This window comes from Lissotriton helveticus, chromosome 12 (assembly GCF_964261635.1).
Source record: "Lissotriton helveticus chromosome 12, aLisHel1.1, whole genome shotgun sequence".
In the NCBI taxonomy this organism is placed as follows: domain Eukaryota; kingdom Metazoa; phylum Chordata; class Amphibia; order Caudata; family Salamandridae; genus Lissotriton; species Lissotriton helveticus.
This window is the reverse complement of record NC_136073.1, coordinates 22,755,347-22,767,758: the sequence shown is the minus strand read 5'-3', so window position 1 is coordinate 22,767,758 and position 12,412 is coordinate 22,755,347. Positions and strand designations below refer to the sequence as shown.

At 52.9% G+C, this 12,412-nt stretch overlaps 1 protein-coding gene across 2 annotated transcripts in view; it reads left to right on the top strand.

Moving 5' to 3' along the window:
• Window positions 1–1,066: 1,066 nt before the first annotated feature.
• GATAD2A (GATA zinc finger domain containing 2A) overlaps window positions 1,067–12,412 on the top strand; it is a 283,083-nt gene continuing 271,737 nt past the window's right edge. For both annotated transcript variants that reach the window (XM_078670402.1, XM_078670398.1), the window contains exon 1: window positions 1,067–1,364. The gene's annotated coding sequence lies outside the window, so the exon portion shown is untranslated. The remainder of the gene's footprint in view (window positions 1,365–12,412) is intronic.

Below are 12,412 nucleotides of genomic sequence, written 5' to 3'. Positions count from 1 at the left end.
ACAAAATCTAAAATGTGTGTAAGTGACCCGCAGTGGCGATCTTTTTTTCATCTACCTACATGGTCGTCAAAACCTCTTTCTGGAGGCTCTAGACCATCTCGGAATGCGGAAAATCTTCTGCTTGAACCCCCCCACTTTCAAGAAGGAAAGATCGATGGCCCAATCCTTTTCAGGCAACACAGTGAGAATCTGGAACTCACTCCCGCCTCAGCTCCGGACTACCTCCTCCTCTCAGGCCTTCAAACGGGACCTTAAAGTTCTCCTCCTCCAAAGGCACCTCCAAGTCTAACTCACACCCTTGCCTTCGTCTGAAAGAAGACCTCCCATTACTGGAAAGTCTATTGGCCAGGTTTATGGTACTTCCTTCCCAGGGTGTTCTGGTAGTTTAAATGTTTAGTAATCTCCCAATACCTGTGTATGGTACCCTTTTGGAACTTGCACACGTAACTTTTTTTCTTAACACACTGTTTGCTACCTCGCACGTTTTGTTTGTTTTAGAGACTTGCACACGTGCCACCTTTGCCTACGTAACGTTTGTTATTGTGCTGGAGTGTCTGCCTACTATTGCAGTATTATACCTCTACTTGTATTTTGTACGTTTTTGTAACCTGCACCCTTATCACTTTTTTCTCCTATATTGCACCGATTGCTATCTCATGTATTTTGGTTGCTCACTAGTGTCACTTTTGATCCATGTAACTTATTGTTTGCCTTTGTATTATGTTCCTGTATATCATTATTGGTCCTTCTGTGAAGCGCTCTGACACCTTCGGGTAAAGTCCGCGCTATATAAAATTGCATAAATAAATAAATTCTACCTGAAGCTTGGCGCTGAGTGCTGGCCACAATTAAATACGAGAGTTGGCACTCTAGTTATTTATTCGCACCATGTGGGCGTCACCTTGCCCTCTTCTATGTCGATAGCTACTATCTGTTTGCATTAACGCCGATGCTGTCTCAATGAGAGGACTCGTCTGTCGTCCTTCTTCTCTGTTTGGTACACTGAGTTGTTCATCCCGCCCATCTCTGCCTCATCCACGCCCATTGGTTACACATGGCTGTCCGTTAGGGCCGCTCGACCCGGAAGCGGGGCGTCAATGGCCAGAATCTACCTAGCAACCGGGAAGCCGGGATCGGAGCGCTAAGTTTGGTTTCACCCCCCCCGCCCCCCTTTCCCCGGTGGGTCGAGCGTGTGACCCCACATACTTTCCGGTTGGCCTTCAATTCAACCGCCCTCATATTCTCCAAAAACTCTCCTTCCACCGGGCCACGCTTAGAGCGCTACCCGGGGACCCCCTCGCTCAGGGCGGCAAGAACATCAAGGAAAGGCCGAGGCCTGAGGCCTACCTCGGAGCTGAGAGGTGGTGAGTCCGGCCTAAGGGCCTAATCATTTGTGACGTTTTAATGTATGCAGATGTATACAAATGAAGATTCAGACCCATAGAAGTTTACTCCTCCGAGGGGACTTTTGATGCATTTAATTCTCAATGTTCCACCTGGAGCGAGCTCAGGCGGACTGCTTTATTTCAGGATTATACACACTTTACAGCTCTAAACAACGACCACCTACTCTATTCTTTTTGGATTTCTTGTTTGTCAGCGGTGCGGCTGTGGGAAGGGGGGGGTCTCTCGCCTGTAAAGTTGAAAATCCCTACTTTGTTGGCATAAGTAGAAAAAAATAACTGCCATTAAGTCATACCGAAAAAAGGAAAAGTAATCTGACACTTTAAGCGTTACATCTATAAAGGACACAGCTAATTCAGTTTGTGGTTTATCCAGTAGTGATGTATTGAATTATATGTTTATCAGTAAGTAAGGGGAATTCATGTCATTAACGTTTTTTATTTATTCATAAAAAGCAAACTTTATAGTGTTTCTCATATTACTGTATCCTTGACATGAGTTTAAGCAGAGTTTCTCAGTCCATATAAAATATATTGCATATGTATGTCTAAACCCTTAAAAAGTTTAAATTACTCTTAAGACATACAAATAGATGTATAAAACCACACATATATGCAGCCTCCTAAAATTTGGCCAAAAAATGCCAACATTTCATTAATTTTGTCACATTTAACATTTCTACTACATAGAACATGAACACCTTACATTTCAGAACATATCCTTTATTTGAAAGGAAAAAGGCAAGGGAATAAAAGGCATTATTAGCCAATAGGCTGTATTGAAAACATACAAGAGTAAACTGGTGCTAAGCCTTTAAGACCTCCCCCCAACCCCATCATGCTCCACAGGCTACGGTTAGGTCAGGTCTTTTTTTACGGAACACAACAACATTTGAGGATCGCTTTCATTAATTGTCCAAATGATGCAATGAATCACTATATCGTTTTCAATCAACTGTCTAAATGATGCTGTGAACCACTAAAGGAAATTATACATTTAGGTTTCTATATACTTTAATTGTTGCCTCTGTCTGTATTTTTGTAACTAACTGAAAACATGTTACTGTTCACGTAGCCAAATAGGAGTGATGTCCAAAATTTTGAAATGCTATTTTGACTGCACGCATTCTCATCTATATCATTGCATGTCTCTGTATTGAGGATGCATGTAATATGAACAGGCTCACGACAGTTGGTGGTGACATTGAAGTTTCCTAATATGTGTGGCATACGTTACATTGAGAATGTCAACCCTGTCATTTCTTATTCATCATTGTAGCCCTGATGAAGTCGCTAAATCCGGAGAAACAAGTGTTTGATACTGGAAAGAATTTGATGTTTTGAACACTGAAAATGATCTACAATAAATCATCTCTGGAGTCCAAGATTTGGATCACTATAACTTTCGTGGGGAAATTGGAATTACTCAAGAACATACTTTTGATGAACTTAAAACTGTGCAAAAACTCGAAATCTATAACCTATACATAGTGTGTGCCTAAGGATTTTGTATAACATTTGAGGATTTGTCTGGGTAGGAGGGAGGGTTGTTTATGACTGAGTACTCCCCTGGAATAGAACTATGATTAAAGGTAAGTAACTTATCCTTCTCTTCCAGGGTATACTCATCAATAGTCCTAAGCACTGAATACCGTAACAAGCCCATTCCTTACTCCTGCGGACAAATGCAAAATCAGCTATTTTTTTTTTTTTTTTTGGGGGGAAAATATTTTTATTGCAGAAACAGAAACAAACCCATGCAGTAGGCCGACCTACACACTGATGGCCCCCAGCACGTAGTATAGTAGCAAATCAATACACAGCCGATTAGCCCACATCCCGGAGGCTGGGCGGCGCAGCAAGTAACCAGTTCTCCGTGGGTACCTCAGTGCCTGCCCTGTCCGGGCCATAGGTCAGTCATAACACATCAAATCTGCTTTTACCCCAGAACAACCCACCCAACCTTTTCCATCTAGCCCTAAGCCATTCCATCGTCATTGCTCACCCACCACCGTGTCAACCACCCAGGGCTACCCAGTTCCGGGAAGCTGCCGGCGGGCGGCAGCCCTCCCCTCACTCGGAATCTTCCATTAACCCCCCCCCCCCCCCCCCCCCCCCCAACTGCTGCTAATGCGGGTTTCAGGATCCCCTTCCTGCTCTAACGCTGGACATCCACCAGGAGAAACAGTCAAACAAGTAGTCCCCATGGAATCCCTTCCTATACCTAGGCAGGCTCCTCGCCTTCAGTCACGTGATCTCTCAACGCCTGTACCACCAGCTCCCAGGACCGCGCCAGGTCTAAACTTTTCTCATTACCAGTTCGAGCCGCTTGACGCATCCTGAGCACACTCTCACAGCCCGACCACTTCAACAATTCATTCGTCTATCGCCGCACAGACGGCCCCTCTTTAGACTTCCAATGCCAAGTGATCTCGCGCTGCGCCAGAATCAAGCCCATCCCAATGAATTTACTCGTCACTTTGGTCTTCTTAGTATGCGGGAACCAAAGAAGCAGACAGGCAGCCATGTCAAAGTCCACCTCTCTATCTGTGACAGCGTTCAGGATTTCCCCTACCTCCGGCCAGTAGCCCCCCAGTTTCGGGCACCCCCACAGCATGTGGTCCAGATCCACCTCAGGTTCTAGACATCTCGGGCACATGGCGTCAAGCACCCGGAAGTGCCGCCGTAGTCTCTCCGGGGTCAAGTACGCCCTGTGGAGAACGAAAAAATGCACCTGCTGGAACCTCGCATTCCTCGTCGCCTTCCAGGTCCTCTGCAGTACCTGGCCCCACACCGTTTCCGGGATTTGTTTGCCTATACTGGCCTCCCAACGAGACTTCAACTCCGCCAAAGGCACCAGTCCCTCATTTAACATCCTGCTGTGAAGGCACGTCACCGCCTTTACGGTGCCCGCGGCCATCACCACATATTGGCACACCAACGTCACCTCCGGCTCCACCAGTCCCCCCCCCAATGCCGCTGCATCGCCGTTACGATCGCCGCATGCAACAGGAAGGTGCCACCCGGCAGGCCGAATTGGTCTTGTAAAGTCCGGAAGGGGGCCAGCGTCCCGTCCACATAGAGGTCTCCCACCATCTGCAAACCCAGGTCCTCCCACGTTACTAAGGGGGACCAGTCCCCCCCGTGCGGCAAGGCGGTCAGCATTCCCAGCGGAATCTCCGGCGCGTATGGCCGGCGCTTCCCAGCCCTCTTCAGGTTCCTGTTCCAACATAATCTCAATGTCCGTTCCTCCAGCGTGAGGTCCCTTCCCGCCAGTCTCTGCTGCATCACGATAGATGAGGACATGCCTCCGAACGCCCACCCCTCGGGCATTATCAGGCCCCCTAAATTCTCTGGCCACATTCCGTGTCAGGACCTGCAACTGCGCCGCTAGATAATATAATTCAAAATCGGGGACAGCCATCCCTCCCTCGCATTTGGGTCGTATCAAGGTGGTCAAAGCCACCCTCCGGCGACCCTGGCCCCAGAGAAAACCAGTTACCAACGTCCTCAACTCCCTAAAGACCCCCTGCGGGATCCACACCGGCAGCGTTCTAAAATAATAAAGCAGCCGCGGGAGTGCCACCATTTTCAACAGTGCTACTCGACCGAGCACGGACAGCGGGAGAGAGGCCCAGAAGTCCGTACTGCCCCTCAGCGCCCGAATGCAGCGCCCCACGTTCCCCTCAAGGAGGTCCGCTGCGGCGTGGTAGATGCGCACACCTAGGTAAACGAAGCAAGAGGGTTCCCACACTACCGGTCTCGTAAGTTGCGGGCAGAGCGTGGTCTTTCGCAACGGAAACACACACGTCTTGGACCAATTCACCCTGAGGCCTGAGAACCTGCCAAACCTGCCCAACATGTCCACCGCACCTTCCAGTGCCCTCCCAGAGTCCGCTAGGTACAGCAACAGGTCGTCCGCATACAACGATATATAGTGCGACTCGGGGCCCTGTGCAATCCCGTCGTAGACGATGCCCGATCTGGCCTGCGCCGCCAGCGGCTCCATCGCCAAGGCAACAAGCATTGGAAATGCAATAGGTCTCGCAGCATTAGAGTTAGTGCTTTTAGAATTGTTTATGGGTTTTTTTGTAAATCTTTAGCATTTTTGTTTCCTGTAGCCAATGCTAAAGAATAAAAAAAAAAAGCCATAAACATTTCTAAAAGCTCTAACTCAAATGCTCCGAGACCTATTGCACTGTGTGAGGGTGAGGGGTTGAGGGTGAGTGAGGGTGAGTGAGGGTGAGGGTGGGTGAGGGTGAGTGAGGGGTTGAGGGTGAGTGAGGGTGAGGGGTTGAGGGTGAGTGAGAGTGAGGGTGAGTGAGGGTGAGGGTGAGTGAGGGTGAGGGTGAGTGAGGGTGAGGGTGAGTGAGGGTGAGGGTGAGTGAGGGTGAGGGTGAGTGAGGGTGAGGGTGAGTGAGGGTGAGGGTGAGTGAGGGTGAGGGTGAGTGAGGGTGAGTGAGGGTGAGTAAGGGTGAGGGTGAGTGAGGGTGAGGGTGAGTGAGGGTGAGGTATTGAGGGTGAGTGAGGGTAGAGGGTGAGAGAGGGTGAGGGTGAGTGAGGGTGAGGCGTTGAGGGTGAGTGAGGGTGAGTGTGGGTGAGGGTGAGTGAGGGTGAGGTGTTGAAGGTGAGGGACGGACCCATATCATATTGTTTAGTACCTTGTGTATTTCCGGAAGCCATTCATATGCCCTATGTGTTTATTGAATGATCTGGAAAACCCACTGATGTCTTATGCATTCTTTCTTGTCAGTGAGTATCGTGCACCTAAATAGTGGTGTTAGGTTATCTTAAGAGGAAGTTGATTCCTAGGACACAGTAATATAACATAGCTTAACTCAATGGCACACATAAATGTTTGTATTGTCAATGAATTAGAGGCTTTTCACATTAATAAGCGCAATGGGAATCCATCTTTCTCTGTTCTTCCGTGCAGCTGTTCTACCCCATCCTATGAGTATTAAATAATGCGCCATTTTGTAACAATGGCTCACAGGAGGTTCAGTTTCTCTCTTAAATTGAAGCACATGGCACTTTGAGCCAACGAAAATCAGAACGTTCGGGGACTCGTGATTGCTTTGAACTTGAAACACCTGTTGAGTTTGTCATCACGTATGTTTGAATAAAAACAATTTCACAGCTTAGATAGCAAATAAACATCTTTGTATATTAGTTGCTCTTGTCATCATCACTACATACTTGTAAGTAGCGGATGCTGTACGCAGAGGTTAGCGAGTTTGGGAACTTCACGAGGACAGAGCTGTGCAACCTGCAAGAGCGCGCGGATGAAGGAAGAGAGAAAGAACAAAAGACGCAAGGCGTCGGAGCATTAATCATGCTCAGCTGCGAGAGCTCGAGTATGCACCGGCATGCATATATCGTAATTAAAGCGAGGCTTCCCCTGTACACCAATAAATAGAGTCAGCCCGGTAGCACACTTTAGATGAAGCTTCCTTCTGAGAATAGCGAAGAAATATTGCCGGGTGGCATGCGCGAGGCAGGAGGTCAAGCAGAGCTCCCTGTTCCCCGCAGTGAATCCTATATCAAAAGTAAACTCGACCTACTTGCAGCGTCCCTGTTTATTTTTAAATGAGGTCGCAGTATTCATCCGGCAGCAGACGGAGAGCAATGGATGTGTGCCGGGCTCGCGGGGCGATCGGCATTCGTTTAGTGCTTTTGTCTCTAAGGTTGTCTTTTTAGGCAGTGGCGTTTTGACAAGCCTCCCTTTTGCATTACTGTCTTACACTTAGGAGGCGGAGGCACCGTGCCAGCTAGGTACTCATCCGGGAGACTAAATCATCTTGAAAGTGTTCTGTATGTGTGTGCTCGCGCCACGGTTGGGTCTGTCGTTGTTAAACTGTTGTTTCCTGCTGCGCGTGTGATGAACGGAGGGAAGAGAGGGGAGGGGGGAGGAGAAATGCGACACGGCGGGAAGGGGAGGGGGCGGAGCGGGTAAAATAAACAAACAAGACGGAGGGAAGAGAGGGGAGGGGGGAGGAGAAATGCGACACGGCGGGAAGGGGAGGGGGCGGAGCGGGTAAAATAAACAAACAAGACGGAGGGAGGGGAGGGGGGAGGAGAAATGCGACACGGCGGGAAGGGGAGGGGGCGGAGCGGGTAAAACAAGACGGACGTGCACGCGCTTTTAAGCTCAATGCGCATGCGCATTGAGCTTAAAAGTCACGGGCACTGCAAGGAATCGCCACGATTCCTTGCAGTGGATAAAGAGTGGATAAGCCCCCATAGTCTCGCTTGCTCGATGCGCATGCGCATCGACAGGCGAGACCTAAAAAGCAGAGGGGATAATGAGCAGCCCTGCCTCGTGCCCCTGCAAACCGGATACGCCGGAGAAATCATGGTCCCTATCCGCACCCGCGCCGTAGCCGAGGAATAAAGCACTCTCGTCCATCCCCGGAACCCTTCCCCTACTCCGAATTTCTGCAGCACGCTGTCAAGATAACTCCACTCTAAACTGTCAAACGCCTTTTCAATATCGACCGTCAGCACCACCGGGTCCTGTTCCGATGCAGCAGCATCATCAATGATCCCGATCAACCAACGGATATTCATCGATGTGCTCCTAGAGGGGATGAATCCCGCCTGATCCCCATGCACCAGGGAGGTCATCAGTGGTAGGAGCCTGGTGGCTAGAATACGACTCAAGATCTTGTAGTCCACGGTTAGCATAGACAGTGGACGATAAGAAGAGACATCTAGCACATCCCTGCCCGGCTTCGGCAGTGGCACCACCAGCGCTTCCCTCATAGAGGCAGGCAACCGCCCCAACCGGCTCGCTTCCGCGTAGACAATCTGTAGCCTGGGCGCTAACTCTTCCGAGAATTTAGCGTAGAACTCTATCGGCAGTCCATCTACCCCTGGGGTCTTATTCCGTGCCATATGATTAATCGCCCCTTTTATTTCCGCCAGGGTGATGGGGCCTCCCAAGTCCCGAGCATCCTCCCCATCTAGTGACGGCAAAGTGACCTGATCCAAGAAATCCTCAATCTCCGTAGCAGCTGCCTCGAGGTGGCTGGTATACAGTCCCGTATAGTAGGACTGAAAGCGCCCCAGGACCGCCGACTGCGAGTAAACCACTTCCCCGTCCTCCCGTCGCACACTCATGATCGGGCATCCTCTAGGGCTCGGATCCGCTAGCTTCGCAAGGAGCGTGCCCACTTTATCCCGCTCCTCATGCACCTTGATAGCATACAATTTATAATCAAAACATCTCAATCTCTCCGTCTGTCGCCACTCCCTCCTTAGCGCGCAACAATCGTTCCTGCAACTCAGGCCTTTCGGGTCTCTGTCGTTCCACTCTTCTCAACACTTCCTCCGCCTTCTCAAGATCATTCAGCACTGTCCCTCTCACGGTCAGAAACCGCCCCATACATACCCCTCTCACCACCACTTTCATCGCATCCCATTCAGTCGCCCTGGATGCCGTCGACCCAACATTTTCGGAAAAATAGCTGTCTATACCCTGGCGGACCGTATCACAGAACACCGGGTCCTCCAGTGTCTCCGGACGAAGTCGCCACGTGGGGATCGCAGATCTCTCCAGCTGCCACTGCATAGAGAGCAACAGGGGGTTATGGTCAGAGATGGTCCTGGACAGATACTCTGAGTGGGTCACTGCACTCGCCAGTGAGGCGCTGCACAGCACCGAGTCCAATCTAACATGCAGGTCGTGCAGCGCGGAGAAGTATGAGTAATCTCGAATTCCGGGGTGTTGCGCCCTCCACACATCCACCAAGCCCCACTCCTCCTGCCAATCCCGCCTATGTGTTGCAAGGCGGCGCACCGGAGAGTCTACTAGGGGCGGGTGCGACCTGTCTAACAGCACATCAGTAATGGAGTTAAAATCCCCCGCTAGCAATACAGGGCCTGCCAAATAGTGCGCTAGCGAGCGCGACAAACCCTCGAAGAAATGTGCTTGATCAGCGTTGGGGGCATAGATGTTACACAGCACCACCTCCCTACCATGCAGCCGCCCCTCCACTACCACATACCGGCCCTCCGAATCGATCCTCTGATCCGTAACCTGGAATGGTGTGCCCGCCCTAATCCATATCAGCACCCCTCTGGCGAATGCCGAGTATGTCGTACCAAACACCTGTCCCCGCCACCTCTTCTGTAGCGCCTGCACTCCTGCTGCGTCAGGTGGGTTTCCTGAAGCATCGCTATGTGGACGCCCCGTCTCACTAAGTAGGCATGTACCCTGTGGCGCTTCACCATAGTCCGAATGCCCCGGACATTCCATGTGACACATTTCAGATTAGGTAACGTCCCCATAAAGCATCAATCCCAACAGCGGTGTCCGCCAACAAATACAACCCGCATTGCAGCAATCGTGTAACCCCTTCAAAACATCCCCCTGAACTCCCACCAACCCCCTCCCCAGGACAGGGCCTAATAACCCAGTTTCAGCCCCGTTCCAAACTGTAAACACCCAACACACCATGCTAACCTGTGGTCGTCACCACAGAAGACCTTAAGGGTCTAAAGAGGGCTATGGAGCCCCAAACCAGGACAACAGAGCCGCCACCCCGCGCCCATAGCCCCACACTGCAAATGCCGCCCCATACCTGGCAGTCCAATAGAAGTTAGTAGTGTCCACATCTCCAGGTCTCCCAAGAAAATGTTCAGTAGCCAGTGGCCTCATCCATTAAAGATACCATCAGATGTCTGTGGGGTGACCTCTGGCCCCTGCGCTCCCCCCACGTCTGAGTCATCACCACCGGATTTCCCCCCTTCCTCTTCCGAAGCCGAGCCTCTGGATGCGTCCTCGCGCTGCGACCCAGTGATGCTCGCCGTGGCATCCAATGCGCTCTGTCTGTCGGCCAGTATTTGCGCCTCTCGCTCGGCCCGTTGACGCCTATTCCGGGAGCGGATGCGCTGCGATTTCCTGACCTTGACCGGCGGTTGCCGATCCCTGGTGGGCCTATGCGCACGATCCGTCCTCGCACGGTACAGTTCCAGCCAGGACCAAGCCTCATCGGGCGCCTGGAAGAAGTGTGTCCTGTCATCCACGATGATCCGCAGCTTGGCTGGGAAAAGCAAGGAGTATTGGATCCCCTCCTCTCGCAACTCCTTCTTTACTGACAGAAAAGAAGCTCTGCTCCGCTGCACCTCCTGCGTGTAGTCCGGAAAAATTGTCACCTTACTGTTCTCCACCTGGAAGGGCCCTTCGGATCTCGCCCTTTGGATCAGCAGATCCCGATCCTTAAAGTGCAGCAGTTTGACCACCATCGGTCGAGGCGGACGGCCCTCCAGGGGCGGCCTGGCCGGCACCCGGTGCGCTCTCTCCAGAGAGAAGAAAGGGGACAGGCCCTCTGGCGCCACCACCGTTCTGAACCAGTCCTCCATGTAGGCCACCGCGTCGCCCTTCTCGATCTTCTCCGGCAGACCCACCACCCGCACGTTGTTCCGCCGGTTGCGACCTTCAGCGTCCTCCGCTCGCCGCTCCAGTGTCGCCAGTCTGTGAATAACGTCTTCGAGCTTACGTTCCGCAGTGACCACCGCCGGTTTCAACTCCTGGAGCAGTTGTTCGTTAGACTTCACTCTATCCGAGAGCTTGGCGTGGTCTGCCCTCAGCAAGCCAAGCCCCGACGCCACCTGTGCAATGTCCTGGTGCAGCTCATCTTTCGTAGCCGTGATCGCGGCCAAGATTGCATCCAGGCGGAGGTTCAGCCTCTGTTCTTGGGTGGAGAGCTCCGTCGGGGCCCCGTCATCCGTGTCCTCCAGCCTCCGGCCTCCCCGCTCTGGCAGCGCGGCACCGCCATCACCCTGCGCGGCCATCTTGTGTGCAGGAGATTAGCCACTCGAGCAGCCCCCTTTGAGCACCAGGAGGACGGCTTCCAATCCCCAGATCAAGCGGGGACACACGGCGCCAACCGTTCCCCCACCACTGCCAGCTGTTAACCCCCAGTCCAGGAGTGCGCTCCGCGCTGCCCCACCGTCACACGTAGGGCGCCCACAAAGCCCGCCAGCGCCAGGGGGGGGCAAACTCCAAGGGAAAGGCGGTCAATGAAGCGGGTGGGTCCGTAGGTAGGCAGAGGTCACTGATCCCCGTCTCACTGGCCCACGTGGTGCCCCGCTCACGACAGGGTGCCAGTACTGCGCAGCTGGCCCGGCGTCACTCAGCCCTCCACCGGGAGGCCCCCCTCCACGCACCGGTCCGGCAGCCGCCGCTCCGTCCCTCCGCCTCCCGGTGTGTACAAGTGCCGTGGGCGGCCCCCCCCCCCGTGCCTCGGTAAGTCTCCGCCCTCCACTGCGGGCAAACAGGTCCTGCTGTGATGCAGCCAGCGGTCGGGTGGCCTCACTGCCTAGTAGCGCCTTCACCAGTTCAGCATGGGACCAGGCCCAGCCCTCCGGCCGGCCGGGTGATCAGGTGGGGGAGGGGCGCCGCTCTCACCGGTAACACCCGGTCGTTCACCTCCACTGCTCAGGGCTTGCACCCCCGGTCCACCGCTCTGCACACTGGCTCACGAGGGTCCCCCGGGCGCCCCTAGCAGGTCCGGTACCCCTCACCTCTCCGCCCTCGGAGCTCTCAAAGAGGTGACGCCGCCATCTTCCCTTTGTTGTCTCGTCAGGACGAGCCGTCTGCCTGATCCTCCCGCGGTCGGCATCCAAGACTCCGACCGGGTTCAGAAGCTCCCCGGTCGGTCAGCAGCCCCTCCGGACCACGATTGTAGCCGCCAGGCAACACGGGGCTAAGGTTTTCAGGAGGATAGACGGGACTCGGCGCGGAGCAACTCGCTCACGCAGCCATCCCGGTCGGAGCTGTAACCACGCCCCCAAATGCAAAATCAGCTAGGGGAACATTACCCAAACAGATTCCATAACCAGGCCTGCCCCGCTTAGACATCTGCCTGAGTGTCTGAATCCAAGCAATAATGGCGAGTGAAGGTGTGCACCGATTGCAGTGTGGCAGTCTTACCGAGCTCAACAATGGGTACATGTCTAAACAGGGCAGCAGTGGCTGCCTTACCCATGTAGAATGAGCCCTA